We start from the raw sequence: 15,581 nt of genomic DNA on the forward strand, positions 1-15,581 counted from the left end.
TGGTATATATTTTGAAAATTGAGAGAGAAAAGGTGCCAGAATCTAACTGTCCTTTGTTAATGTGTCTCGTGCTCTTTGTACTCAAAAGTGGTCTTCAGTCTGGACTTTTAATTTCAAATCTCTCGCTTTAATTCCTCACTAAAGCTACTGAACTGTAAGTTTCCATTTTGGGATGGTTTTCTGCGGGACCACTGTTTTTTTCTTCATGAAATTAATCGTCAAATATAGGATAGAGGTCTATGTTGGTTTCGATTCGCATGATGTTTTGGTACATTCAAACGGAGTTTGCATGATTAATCTGTTGTTATTTTATTTAACACACATCAGATAATTCTTTTCACACCCGTCATGCATATAATTATCGGGTCATATGGGCGAATGATTTTTTTTTTTTTTTATATAGATGCGACTGAAAAGTACAAGCAAAGGAAAGAACATACGAAAATAATTCCTAAACAACAGAGTTATTCAGATCTGGACCATGCGCAATACTGACAAACTGAGTAGTAGTGGAAGAAGTTGATGAGGGAATGGTGGGAATGCTGCTTGACGAAAATCGAGCTGCGGCCCATTGTGCCACATAATGTGCACCGAAGTTTGCACTTCTATTGACTTTCCGAGCTGACCAAGAAGAATCAGGGGGGAACATGTCTAGCGTTTTGCGAATTATGTCAGTGATACGCCAATCCTGAACAATAGATGGCTGTTGTAAAGCAAGGATAACTACCAGAGAATCACCTTCAATAATAAACCGATCTAGGTGAAGAGATAAAGCTAGAGAAACAGCAAGTTTTGCAGCTAAAGCCTCGCCTTTATTAGGAGAGCAATTGGACTGGATCTGGGTAGCCATTTTTACCAATCTTCCGTCATGATTGCGACAGATAGCAGCTTGACAGGAAAAGGAATCACGAATGGCAGTGTCAAAATTGATTTTATACCAATTTAATGGAGGACGAATCCATTTTTCCGGCATAGGATGTAGCTTAGCAGACCATGCATCACAATGTTGATGATAAGTGGTGACTATTTGCAAAGCAAGGTTACGAGCTTCGAAGGACTTGCCTTCATGGTAAGCTTTATTGCGATGAAACCAAAGAAGATCACATGCGACAGCTGCAAATACCTGAAAACAATGTAATTCCAAAGAGGGAATATGAAGAAGGGATTCAGGATATAAAATTATTCGCACCCAGTCACATAAGTTTGGGGAGTCCAATGTGGTAGAATCCAAAGGCCAGGGTGAAAGACGCCAAACTACTCTTGCAAAATGACAGTGGAAGAAAAGATGCCGAAGGGAGTCAGGTCCTCCATGGCAGAGAGGACAGGAAGCATCTGGATGATATGAAGGAATAATTGACTGTAATCGCTGAGTAGTTGGAAAAATATTCCAAGCTATTTTCCAAATAAAATTTCGGAGTCGATCTGTAAGTTGAAGTTTCCAGATATCCCTCCAAAAAGATGACAGAGGAGATTGATTGGATCCAGTGAAGTCTTTATTCAAGATAGAAAGGTAGGCCGAAGAAGTGGTGAACCTCCCAGATGTAGAGGGAATCCATAGATATCCTTTTTGAGAATCCTCTGAAATTGGTATCGTACCAACTGCCATAGCAGAGACCGGGTCAAATATAGTGTACAGAAGGCGTTTATTCCAACAACGCGTTCCTGGCATAATTAGATCAGAGATAGACAAGGGGGGTAAATATCTGGAATTTGGACTACGAGGAGAGGGTCGATAGGACGGTAGGGTCGGAATCCAGGATGATGTCCATATACAGTCAGAGCTATTAGTAGATACAATCAGACAGGATCCTGCAATAAGATATTCCTTACATTTCTGAAGCCCTTTCCAAATCCATGAAGCTGTGACAGCCAAGGAAGTAGAGAAAAAAGAACCGTAGTGAATATATTTCTTCCGTAAATGCTCCACCCATAAAGAATTAGAGTGCAAGAAATTCCAGCCAAGCTTAGTAATGAGTGCCAAATTTGAAATTGTCATCTTCCGTAATCCAAGACCCCCTTGATTCCTAGGAAGACAAATAGAGTCCCACGATTTAAGACATAGATTACGAGTTTTCCCCAATGGAAAACCCCACCAAAAGTCTTTAAACCGACAATCTAACATACTGCAAAGAGAAACAGGCAATAAGAAGGTACTCATTGCATAAGCAGGAATTGCCGCAGCTGTTGATTTAATGAGAACTGTTCTCCCAGCTTGAGAAAGAGTCTTTGCCCTCCAACCATTAATTTTGGAAAGAACTTTATCAATAATTGGCTGGAATGCTTCCTTGCGAGAAGATCCAAGTGTCAATGGCAATCCCAAATGGAAGGGTCGTGATGGTGATAATCGGAATGGTATTATGCCCAGAATACTTGAAACACTTGATGGTGGTGTATTCTTACTGAAGAGGATAGAAGACTTTCCTGAATTTATTTTTTGTCCCGACCAATTGCAGTATTTTTGGAGACAGCCCGAAAGGGCAAGAGCCTCAGTTGAGGTAGCCTTTGCGAAGATAATTAAATCATCTGCGAAAAGCAAATGATTTATAGGCGGACAAGATTTAGCAATACAGATGCCGTTGAGCAGCCCCATAGATTCCTGCTGAAGGAAAAGTCTAGAAAGCACTTCAGATCCCAGAATAAAGAGAAAAGGTGACAGAGGATCACCTTGACGTAATCCCCGAGATGGCGAAAATTTCCCAAAAGGGGATCCATTAAGCAGGATCGAAAAAGATGTGGATGAGATACAAATCCTGATCCAGTTAACCCAGGTAGGATGGAATCCCAATTTAGCCATAATAGATAACAAGAAATCCCATTCCATTCTGTCAAATGCTTTTTCCATATCTATTTTCACCGCCATCAAGCCACCTCGACCCCTTTTAGACTTCACCGAATGAAGGAGCTCATGGGCCATAATCGAATTATCCTGGATTGTCCGAGAGGGAACAAAAGCCGATTGATATGGAGAGATAAACCGATGAAGTAGAACCTTAAGACGATTAGCCAAAATTTTGGATATTATTTTATAGATAAAATTACACAGGCTAATAGGACGGAAATGATGTACCATTGAAGGCCCAAGCTGTTTTGGAACAAGAGCTATAAAAGTATGATTGTGATCCTTCAGAAGATGGCTCTTATTAAAGAAATTCCAGACACAACTTTGCACCACTGGCTGAATCAGATTCCAATATTTTTGATAAAAAATCCCCGTAAACCCATCCGGTCCAGGTGATTTAGTTGCTCCAATACTAAATACAGAATCATGTATTTCTTGCTCGGAAGGAATTGAACAGAGAGACAAGTTGTCTTCATTGGAAATCACATTATCAAAAAGATTAAGCATTTCATGGGGAATAATCGGAGCAGAAGTTGTAAAAAGATCTGCAAAATGAGCACACAGTGTATTCCCAATAGCCTGACGATCCGAGATCCAAGCTCCACTAGATAATTTTAGGAAGTCAATAGCAGTCCTTCGACGTCTGATTACTGTGGAAAGATGGAAAAACTTAGTGTTTAAATCCCTGCATGTAAGCCACTGTTCTCGGGACTTATTACGCCAAAGTGTTTCTTCATGACGCCTGAAATTGTCAATTGCTATACACAGTCCCCGTTCCTGAAAGGAAGACGTAGAAGAGGGGGTGGATTGTTGCAAAGTATCCAGCTGGGAGGTCAATGATAGGATCTGTTGCTGAATATTACCAAAAGAAAGACGATTCCATAACTTAAGGGCTAATTTCGTTGAATGCAACTTCATAGAGTTGAGTGCTTTCAAATAACTTATTTATATTCCTCGATCCTACACTTACTTTTGCTTTCTCTTCAAATAAGGCACCATCAATGTACGTGTTTACCTTAAAAACACCCAACTTTTATTATTTTTAACATGATAATATAACATTTCATTTTAAGAAAGTTTTTCTCTGACCAATTAATTATCTCTATCTTGCCAAAGAATTCAAAGAGAGAAGGAACAGGTGTAAAGTGGCTTTCACATGTATCATTTACTTCTTTAACTGGTAGTAGTTTTCAAACTTAATAAATAGGGCAGATATACATATATTTATTGAAAGCTTTACTCGAAAAAAAATCAACTGTCAAAAAGGAGTTTAATTGGACCTGCAATGCAAGGATGTACACGCACTATATATATATATATACATATACATTTTTTGTTTTGTAGTGACTTAATACTTTCACATGACTGCTTATAGCTTTTCAGATTTACATGTTTTTATCTCTCTATCTTACTTTTACCAAACCCAATCTACTTTCACGTGACCACTCAGAGCTTTTCAAATTTATATACTAGGCTTTTATGTCTCTATCTTACTTTTGTCAAACCCACATCTACTTGAATACTGAAAGTACTGTTTCTGAAAAAGCAACTTTAAAATCACATGATTTCAAATATATATATGCAATAAAATGAATTTTTGTTTTTAAAAAAATAATAATAAGATGAGCTTTAATGGTCACGTTATTGTTGGAAATGTTCAAAATTAAAAGAAAGAAAATTAAAGAGATAGATGTGAGATTCGTCATCAATCATCATATTTTCTTAACTCAAAATTTCTGAGTAATCCATACACTCTCAGACTGAGGTAAATAGAAATGCAAGATGAGGAAATAATGGGAACGCAATCCAGGACGAATTAATTCCGTCTTTCTTGTCAACAAATGCGTTGCGTAGCCTTTGGTCTTTGCCTATTCTCACTACTGCTAGTCTACTACACAAGGCAGTCAACGACCGGAGTCAATTGCTCTCTACAATAATCACATTACAGCTTGATTAGTTGTTTAACGTTGTTTTTATGAAATGAAACAATGAGGTTTAGCTTGAAAACACCCAACTTTGATTAATATTAACATAATAATAAGACATTCCATTTTAAAAATTCCTTCATAAAGTTGGAGAAATGTCAGTATATATTCAAGAGCTAGCTGGAAGTCCCCTTTGAAGGCCAACCTGTGACGTACGTGTGTGCATGCTTTTAAAGCTCATTTCTCAGGTGGCAGATTTACGAGGTGGGGTAGATGGATGGATATAATGGATTCGATCTGCACCTTCTGGCTTTACTCACCAAAGTTAATGAATTCTTTCCACTTGAGGAAGGTTCTCCTCGGAACCAATGTTTTTTTTGCTTTTGTTTTTATTGTGTAAATGATGAAAGTATGGAAGGCGACTGGCGAAGCATCCTATTCTATACTGTGGGCAGCTGGAGAACCGAGAATTGCACAAGAAAGAGAGCAAAGGGGTACAGGGGCTGAAGCACTCTAATTTCTATCTTCCAAAATTAGGAAAAAGTTGGGTGTGTTCACTGCTGAGCATGTGCGCATGCGTTCTGTGTGGGTTGAGCATGTGCGCATGCATTCTGCGTGGCATGTAGTGTAGTAGCACTCAGCCTCCTAGCATTAAAGAGGTCCGTGTGGTCCACAACTGTAACGACAAAAATTTCCTTTCCTTAAATTTAAATATAGAATTAATATACCCATGTGCATGAGAACCCAGGTTACCTGAGCTGTCCGTCGATATTGTTGATTACTAATATATTACTAATAATTGGCGCAAAAGGCCCAAGTGCCAGGTGCCTAAGCAAACCAAAAACGGCATAAAAAAGAGGGGTATAATAAACAGCAATAACAATCAACTCCAAATATAAAACACTTAAATTTACTTTCACTTTCATATCACATCAAAAACATTTTTTCAATTAAAAACTTGAAAACATCTTCTAAAAAGTTTTAGCAGATCCTGCCATGGACTTGTCCAAATTGATCTATGTTGCAAAAATTGGAGTTGTTTAAATGCTGAATAATTTCCATTTAACTGTGGTGGCCATCTGGGTGGTGAAAAATACTTTTATGTTGAAACTTTAGATTTCAGGAACTCATGCATGCAGTTGATATTTCTCACAATTTGTAAAAAGAATAAATTTATTGATGATGATTTTAAAATAGGTCTCAAAGTTGAGCTTCAATCACGTTAGTTTGTGATAAGAAAAGCTTATAAAGCATATGGTCGAAGTTTACATCTCGCTAGCTGGGGCTCATTTAATGCCAGGTCCTTAAAATTGCTTGCAATTTGCCTGTTCAATGACAGTGACTAGGCAGGTTTTAGTTACAAGTACACTATTCTGATTAAATGAAGAGTTCTCATACCTTCGGCCGTTTCTCTGACTGTCCCGCTGGCACTTACGTCCCTGACTAGGTGTTCTTATTGCATTGTCAAAGCAAAGCCGGGGGATTTGAGTTTTGGAAGGTTAGATTTAAATTATTGGATTGTGGATGAAATGATATGAGTTTCTCTTTTCTATCCAGTGAAGTTAGTGGGAAGGGACAGGACTCTCCGAATGTTTTGGCATATCTGAACAGATGGCTCCTCGAGGACAGCTTGTTTTCTAGTAAGAGAATAGAGTTGCACAGAGATATTTAAGTAAAAGTAAAAAGTAAAGCTGATAGACATTAATGCTTTGTGTTGATCGAGGGAGAGTGTAGAGATTCTTTCATAAATAAAGAATAGCATTGGTAAATGGTGATGGAAGAGCCTTACGAAAATAGAAAGAGTACTTTTTATTGATCACACTCTTATAGATCGCTTTCCAAGACCGATATTCAAAGCTTGAGTCCAACAGAAATTTTTTTCAGTTTGGCTTCTTAACTCTCGTGTGCTTTTCATATTTGTTGTTTTTGTATCATGTATTTAAAGTCCAATTTCCAGTCCTATGGCCGATTAATTTTTCAAGTATTTGTTGAATAATTAAAAAATAAACATCTTTTCTGAACATAAATATTTTTTTCAAAAGAGTGGTATTTTTGTCTTTTGAAAGATGAGCACTGAAAAATTATTTTATATATATATGAATTAGGAGGAATATGCAAGGTAATTTTGATTAAAAAAAAAAAAAGATTCTTTCATAAAGTTGGGTGCATTCTCTTCGATTTTTTTTTTTTTTTTAAAAAAAAAAAAAAAAAAAAAAAAAAAAAAATCGTCCTACACCTACTTTGCTTTCTCTTCAAAAAACATTCAAAAGTAAATTATGCCCATGGTTGTATCTCATAGACCATCACAGCTTAATCTAGATCGTAGGATTTAATATTTATTTTTCACTTAATCAGAACAAATATAATTAAGTAAAAAAAAAAAAAAAAACTAAGCTGATATCACGTTGTGGGGGACCATGATTGATATGTTTAAGTAGGGAAAATGTCAGTACATATTCACGCGCGAGCTGGAAGTCCATGTCTTTGAAGTCCAAGCTGTGACGTGTGCTTTATATAGTGGATTCTGCACCTTCTGGCTTTACTCACCAAAGCTAATGAAATATTTCGGTTTTAAGAAGGTTCTTCGCAGGCCCAATGGTTTGTTTTTTTTTGTTTTTTTGTTGTGTAAATGATAAAAGTATGGAATAAATACCTGCTTATATCCATTTGTCCAACTTGTGCCTGCGAAGCATCCAATGAGATCCTCTCCATTCCTTTCTTCAATAAATATCGGACAGAGGTCTCCGTATGTCCAACTTGCCCTTCATCTTTGTTCATCATAGTTAAATCAATCAGGGTTATGTTTGTCTTTTATCATTTCCTTAGATTGTGAAATGACTATTTTACTCCTGCTTACATTCGGCTGGTTAAGGAATCTGCTGGGTATTGTTGTCTTTTTGTTAAAACTACTGGTTTACCCTTGAAGTTTTTACGGAGTAGTGTTTGACTTCAAGAAAATAAGATGGGCTTTTTGGTCTTTGAAATCGAAATTACCTTAGTACCCTTTTGGTTGTTAAAGAATATTTTTGGGTCTTTCGGTTTTTTCTTGTTCACCGGCTAATGACTATTTTGCGCCTCTCAGTTAGACGGTCTATCGCTTTGGTTGAGGGGCTTTTGACTCCTTTCGCACATACGCAGTTTAAGGAACTTCTCCGGCTCTCCTCCAGCTCCTCCTCCAACAAGGACATTCCCCTGCATAAAAACGGGGATTTTACCCATCGAAAGAGTCATACTCTCAGATCCAAATCTCTCTTCGCTCTCTATCTGTCTCTCTTTTTCATATCCTAATCCCACTGGTTGCATCTTCTAGGATCTCGGATTTCGAATTTGGACCGTCCATTTCAGCTGGCAAATTCAACTCCACCGTTGCTTGATAGCGTACCGGGTTCGGGTCGGTTTTCGCTCGGAGCTAAACCACGGACCAAATCATGGATCTCTTCTCTCGTCCGGAAGGCACCTGAGATAAGCTCCGAATTATGCGGTTTCCATTTCTATCAGATTAACTACAAAAAGTCTGATTTCTCTGTCCTTGCTTTTAATTTTTTAAAAGTTTAAAGAGATCAATTAGTTTTTTGGTTAATGTTCTTTCGTTGTTGCAACGTTTAAAGAGATTAATTGTGTTCCTTCATTCAATTACAAGTGTTAGTTAATTTGTTAAGCTGTTAGATCTTTGTATTCATTCACGAAGTGTATATATATTTGCAATCTCCTTTTGTTTTATGGGAATGAGAGCATCTTATTATTGAGATCTGAATTTTTCCTTGAGCAAATGCATTTCTTTCCTTCAATAATCTAAATTCAAAATTAATCATTTGTTAACTTGTTCTATTGGTGTAGGTAAGGGTGCTGTGTGAATTGTGACAAGGCTGAGGAGATATAAATGGAAGAAAGCAATGTCCAGGTGTCTTTTTTTTTATTATTATTATTTTAATCTATTTTATTGTGCTGTCTCCATACTTATCCTTTTTTACAAGGATTTTTGATATATTGGCTTAATCCTGTTTCAAATAAGTTTAATTTCAAATTTTTGGCGTCTTAATTTTTCTCCGAATATGTTTCAAATTGTTTGGATTATACATCTCAGTCTCAAGTAACAAGATTCTTTTTTTCTTTTTCTTTTTTTGATAATGTGGGCTACTTTTAAGAAATAATCTTAACGCTTATGGCTCTGATACCATAAAGGGGCGGAAGCAAAAACTGGGGAAGAGAGATGGAGATCGAGAGAGACCTGAGAGAGTGTGTGTGTGTGTATGAGGGAGAAGGGGAAGGTGGTATAAACCAGCCAACAGGGGATGCAAGTAATGATAATTATAAAACTAATTATCAAAATTACAAGAATTATCAAACTGTATATTATTTCAAAATGAAATACTTACAGAATTAACAGGGGATAATACAAGCGAAGAGATCCGGGGATCACAATGAGATAACAAGAGAGCAGGAGATAGCAGATTTCGAAAATAAGATTTTCTAGTCTAAAAGCTTCTGCCTTACCCTGAAGGCCTTGGTCCTTTATATAGGCCAATTACAAGGGTAAAATAGGGAAAACAAGACTGTAGATCAGCATGCGACGGCACTGTAGCAGTACTGTAGCAGTCAGAAGAGTTGTTGGCCAAGGTCATTGACCAGCTGTAGATGCAATTAAAAGTCCGCATAAAACAAGCAAACTTTCGGTGGGACTCTGGTGGAGCCAATAATGCTGTCTGAAGCTTGCAATAAGTCCACAAAAGACAAACAACTTTAGGTGGAGCTAATGATGTTGTCTGATATGTGAAAATAATAGTAAACCCGTGAGGGTCAATAATCAAGATCTGGAATATCTTCAATACCCGGAATAGCTTCCAGAGCATCTAGAGCATCTTGAGTGGTGAATGGGTCATGCCCAAATAGGTGGCGGTCTGCTCCGCCCAAGCCAGCAGTGTCCAGAGAGATCTCAGAAGAATTTTCTTCTCCACTGTCTTCACTGTCTTCAATATTATTTTCTTCCTTGTATGATTTGAGAAATTGCTGGAACATTCTCATATCATTCTTAGAAGGGCCTTTTTTCTTCTTCTTATCTTTTGTCGAAGAGGATGAGGCAACAGATTTATCATCAGAGAACTTATCACCAGTAGCCTTCTTTTCTTCTGGAGGAGAGAGGAAATGAGAAGGAGTGACCAGTTCAGTAGGTTTTGGGACTGCAACAGGAATAGCTGGTAGACCTTTTTCTGGAGTCTTTTTGGCAAAATCCTTGTATACAGTCTGAACAATAGCATCAGTTTGTGGGTATTTATCCCACCATTTAACAAACCAATGGCGATCAATGATATCACCATTTTTAACATAATTCCATTTTAAAATCCAAGAGATCTTGAATTTTATAACAAAATGCATTATGGCAGGGAACTTCTTTCCATAAGCATCAGTATTGTAGTAATCTCTGAAGGTTCCAAAGGCTTTGGCAAGCTGCAGAGGGAGGATGTCAGGAATTGCTCCGAACTGTCCCCACCATTTGGAGAACCAAAGGGGAAGAATACCAGAGAATTTTTTGTCAAAATTAATAAACCAAGAATGGTTATTAGTAGAATTCTGGTAAAGCATGAATCTAAACCAGGCATCAATGTAGTCATAATAAGAATAGGACAGCTCAGAATTGGAAAGAACTCTGGGCTGGGAAGGGTGTTCACCCCAGTCTTTGAGAAGGAGAACCTTATCAAAGTAGACACTCATGTAAAGAGTTTTACCAGTCTTTTGATCGAGAATTGGCTTGAAATGAACTGATTTTGTTTCGACCAAGATGGTGGTATAATATGAGATATCTTTGAGGGGGTGCTCAGGGACCCAATGGAAACGAGGGGGAAAATAGGCAATAGCCAATTGGCTAGGGTCTTTAATAGGAGCCATCCCTATTTCAACAAAAAATAGGTGTTGGAAATAAGAAAGGCGGACGTAGGCTGAAGGTTTTTCAGCTTTAATAAATGGCATTCTTGGCCTAATGGAAGGACCAAGAAATGGACTGAATTCAGTGGCAAGGGCGCTACTGAAAGTAATATTTGGTTCAGGGCTAAAAGTCATGAACCGATTAGTAAGGGCTAATGAAGTGGTAATAGGAGAGGCAGCTGGAGTACCAATAGGGGAAGACTCTGGTTTGATGGCCAGAGACTTGTTATCAGAGGTATTAACAATTTTTCCTTTTCCTCGATCCTTTTTACTTGCCATGGTGGCACTGCAAAAATTCACGAGTGAGAAAATCAGGGATCGAATTGTTAATTCCTTTAATATATTCAATATCAAAATCAAAAACACTTAAAATCGCTTGCCATCTAGCAAATATTTGTTTTGATGCAATATTTTCAACATCTTTTTTCAAAACATATTTTGCAGATTTGCAATCAATTCTTAATAGAAATTTTTGATTTAATAAATCAGATTGAAATTTTGAAATGCAAAGAACAACAGAAAGGATTTCTTTTTTAATAGTACTATAGTTCTTTTGTGCATTATTCCAGGATCCAGAATGTAATCGAACAATTTGTTCAGGAGATCCTGGTGAAACAATTTGTTTCAGAATTCCTCCATAGCCAATGTCGGAGGCATCAGTTTCAACAATTTTGAAGGTAGTGTCAGTGGGAATTCCCAGACAATGAAGAGATTTAACATGAGTTTTGATCTCTTTAACAAGTGAAGTGTGGACCTCTGTCCAAGGAGGAGGATTAGCTTGCAATCTGTCAAACAGGGGTTTGCAATACTTCCTCAAATCTTTGTAGAAGTCAGCAATGTAGTTTAATGATCCAAGAAACCTTTGGAGTTGATTTTTATCAGTGATAATATCAGGGAATTTGCTAGCAAATTCAATAACTCGATCAATAGGGCGAATTTGTCCTTCAGAAATGTCAAAACCAAGGAATCGAATCTTGGCTTGGAAAAGTTTGACTTTCTTTGCAGAGACAACAAGTCCGTTGATCTTAATGATTTCTAGAAACGAGTTCAAATGTTTCCAGTGTTCATCAATGGATTTGGAATAGATGAGGACATCATCAATGTAAACAATAGCAAAATGGCTGAATAGGTTAAGGATATCATTCATGACCCTTTGGAATTCACTAGGGGCATTCTTAAGACCAAAAGGCATAACATTCCATTCATAATGACCAAAGGGTGTGGTAAAGGCAGTCTTATACCTATCCTTGTTGTCAATCTGGATCTGCCAAAATCCAGATTTCATATCAAACTTAGAGAAGACGAGGGCTTCACTAAGGCGGTTGACTAGGTCTTTCCTATTGGGAATAGGATACCTAATCCATTCTAAAACATCATTCAAAGGTTTGTAATTAATTACCAACCTAGGAGAACCTCTTTCAAGTTCAGCATTTTTCATGACATAAAAAGTAGCGCAAGACCACGGGGACTTGCTTTTGCGAATAATATTTTTCGCAAGCAGGTCAGCAATTTCCTTCTGGCAAAATTCCAAAGTTTCGGCATTCATTTGGATTGGCCTAGCTTTGGTAGGAATTTTCTTTTCGGAAAATTCTTTAATATAAGGTAGAGTCACGATGTGCCTCTTCCGGTGCCAAAAAGCATTGGGTAATTCAGGGCAAACAGTTTTAACAAGTTTGTCATGAAAGACAGTAATTTTGGATTGTAACAACTTATCAGAGAGTTGCTGGGCAATTCTCTTGTACTTGAGTTCCTGCTTTAAGGAATTCAAGTGCTTGGTTTTAGCAGTGACTAGGTTGAGCCGATCCAGCTCAATATCTAGTCTAGATGCAAAAGTAAACTTTACTTCTGTACCCATTTTAATAGTTGTTATCCCAGTTTCATCAATAGAAGAGATGGGATAAAGTAAGTAAAGGAAAGGATTTCCTAGAATTACTTTGTCACTCTTCATGTTTTTAACAAGCACAGAAGGAATGGGAAAACAAACATCATTCTGGCAAACATAAGCTTTATTAAGCTCATACTTAATATGTAGAGAATCTCCGCTGGCAGAATTTAATCTTTCAGTGGATTTCTCAAAATATCTGCTAGGGATTAATCCCTCCTGGATACAGTTCATGTCAGATCCGGAATCAATCAAAGCAATAGCATCAAAAGAATAATCTTTTGCAAGAATAACAGTAATTTTAGCATACCATTTAGGTGGAATGAAACTCTTAATAAGTTTAACAAATTTTAAATCACTACTGGAACAGACAGTTGCATTGCTGGATTCAGGATCATTATTAGAATGATCATGTTGATTACCAGTTATTTCTTCTATTTTCAAATCTTCTTTTTCTGAATGAATTTTATTATGAAGATTTGTGATTAATATTTGACTTCTTAAATCTTGATTATCAGTTTTAATATGAAACATATCATTTTTTAAATCAACAATATCTTTCTTGATATTATTTATCTCATGCTGCAGGTCTGAAATAGAGATTACTTTGGATTTTTGTTTTGAAAATCTTTCCAAAGTTTCATCAAGAGAGATTTTGGGTTTAACAGGTTTTTGAGAATCATGTTTCATTGTTTTCTTGAGTTTTTTAAGATATTCATCTTTTAACTTGTCGTTTTCAATTTTTGAAATCAAAGTGATTAATAAATTTTCTTGTTCTTCTTCTTTAGAAGTAACATTACAAAATTTATTTTCACAGCAAGGTTTACTGCAGCCAATTTTGAAAACATCTTTACTAGATGATTCACTAGCAGAATGATAGCAAGAATCATCAGATGAAACTTCATCAATGTAGGATGAATCAGAATCGGAGTAATCTTGGGATTGTAAAATCCTGAAGAGATCATTCCTATCTTCTTCATCAATTTTTAAAGAATTAATCTTATTTTTCAATTTATTAGGAGGATTTGGACATTTATCAGCATAATGTCCATTTTTTCCACAATTAAAACACCTTCCTTTGGAGGTTTTAACAGTTTTAGAACGCTTATGCTTTCTAAAGATTTTAGCAGGCCTTTCAGGCTTAGCAGTTTTTCTTTTAGTATGACGGTATTTTTTGGTGAACTTGTCCGGTTTCTTCCTATGCCTCCTGCTAGGAGCAATGGGAGGTAAACCAAATTGTTCACAGAAATTACCCATTTCATACTTAGCTTTCTTAGCATTTTTTAATTGTTGTCTTATCATTTTTTGATCGACACACATTTTAATACCAAGTTTTTTAATAATTGAAAACAAATCACCATAGGTTAAGTTTTCATAATCAATAGATCCAGTAGTAGGATTAACAAGTTCATCTTTTACTTTGTGAGCAAATAATGAAGGTAATCCATCAATGAACTTTTCTTTCCAATAAGGCTTAAAACTATCAGTTCTAAGCATAACACGAGAAATGAAAACATCTTGATACCATCTATAATCAGACATAGTGGGGCATCTAAGATTATTCAAGTAATCAGAAATACGAGAAGTAATGTTAGAAGGAGTTCCAACAAAATGTTTAACAATGGTGTATATCAAAGTATTGACACCATCGGGCAATTGCTTGCCATCATTAAGGACGGGGCTTCCGTCATTATCAATTTTAACAGCAGTTTTTATTCGGGTTTTAGCATCTTGAGTAAGATGCTTATCCCACCAGCTATTGAGGGTTCCTGAGAATCCAGTAACAAGTAATTCAACAATATCATAATCAGAAACATCATGGTTAGTCATATAAGCATTGGCAACCATGGACATATGATTCATCTTATTAAGAATTTCTTGTTCAGACAAACCATCAATATTCCATTCATACAATTTATCAGCAGAAACAGAGAATTGATTCTAAAAATTCTTTCTTCATACTGCAGATCAGGGGGGGTGGGTTTATTATACCAATTTTTGGTAAGGTTAACAGGTTTGGATTTAAAAATTCTTTGAACTTTTGGAGACGTTTCAATTTTCCCAACATTTTTTTCAAGAATTTTAATATCTTCATCAGTGGATGAGTCAGATGCAGAATAGTCAGATTCCTCTGATTTTTCAGACTCATTATCAGAATGGTCAAAATTGTTTAAAACAAATTTTTCTTTGTCATGGTTAATGACGCAGGCTTTGTTAATATTGGAAGTAATATTTGAAGAACTGCTTTCGGGGACTGAAGGCATCACTTGGGTAGCCTTGCGGAGTCCTAGTTCTTGAAGCATTTCTTCAATTTTTTCCAAATTCTTTTGGCTATTGGTTTTCAAACTAATTCCTCTTCTTTCTTCAGGTAAAGAAATCAAAGGTTTTTCTATATCTTTCTTAACAGCCAAAGGAATAGGTTTTTCAATAATTTTTGAAGATTCAATCTTTTCTTCAATACGATCAAGTTGTTGACCAATAATATGAAGAGATTGATTAGAAAAATTATTTTGTTCAATAATCTTCCGAGTTTCAGAATGAGCAGGGTCATTCTTAGAAGCTTTATAGGGAGAGGCAATGACAACAGTATCATCTTTCCCTTTTACTCAGAAGGGTTTCAATAGGGGGATGAGAGGCTTTAACAATAGTATTGTTATATATATATATATATTCATTTATTTTTCCCTGGTTGACGTTTAATCTGATTAAAGTTGCTGCATTGTCTTAACATCCGCAGTTTCAGTATTCAGATACAAATTACATGTTTATGGGAGATTAATATGATTATATATGTTAATTATCTTTAATTTGGTTTAATTAGTGGTAATAATTTCCTTAATTTAGTCCGTTGAAGACATCTAGAATTAATTGAACATTTAGTTTTATGCAACGCATGGGGGGGGTTACATTTAATATATATTTGAGTAACTATTTAGTATGTCAAAGTCCAGATTAATTTGTTATTTTCTTAAACATGGTAAGTTGTGGGTTCTTATAAGTCAATGATACTGTACAA

At 36.2% G+C, this 15,581-nt stretch overlaps 1 long non-coding RNA gene across 1 annotated transcript; it reads left to right on the forward strand.

Annotated features, from left to right (window-relative positions):
- Positions 1-7,831: 7,831 nt before the first annotated feature.
- LOC133880661 (uncharacterized) lies at positions 7,832-8,788 on the forward strand. Its single transcript, XR_009902355.1, has 2 exons — positions 7,832-7,990; positions 8,075-8,788. It is a non-coding gene; the product is annotated as an uncharacterized LOC133880661 (long non-coding RNA).
- Positions 8,789-15,581: the final 6,793 nt, after the last annotated feature.

This window comes from Alnus glutinosa, chromosome 10, assembly GCF_958979055.1.
Source record: "Alnus glutinosa chromosome 10, dhAlnGlut1.1, whole genome shotgun sequence".
In the NCBI taxonomy this organism is placed as follows: Eukaryota; Viridiplantae; Streptophyta; class Magnoliopsida; order Fagales; family Betulaceae; genus Alnus; species Alnus glutinosa.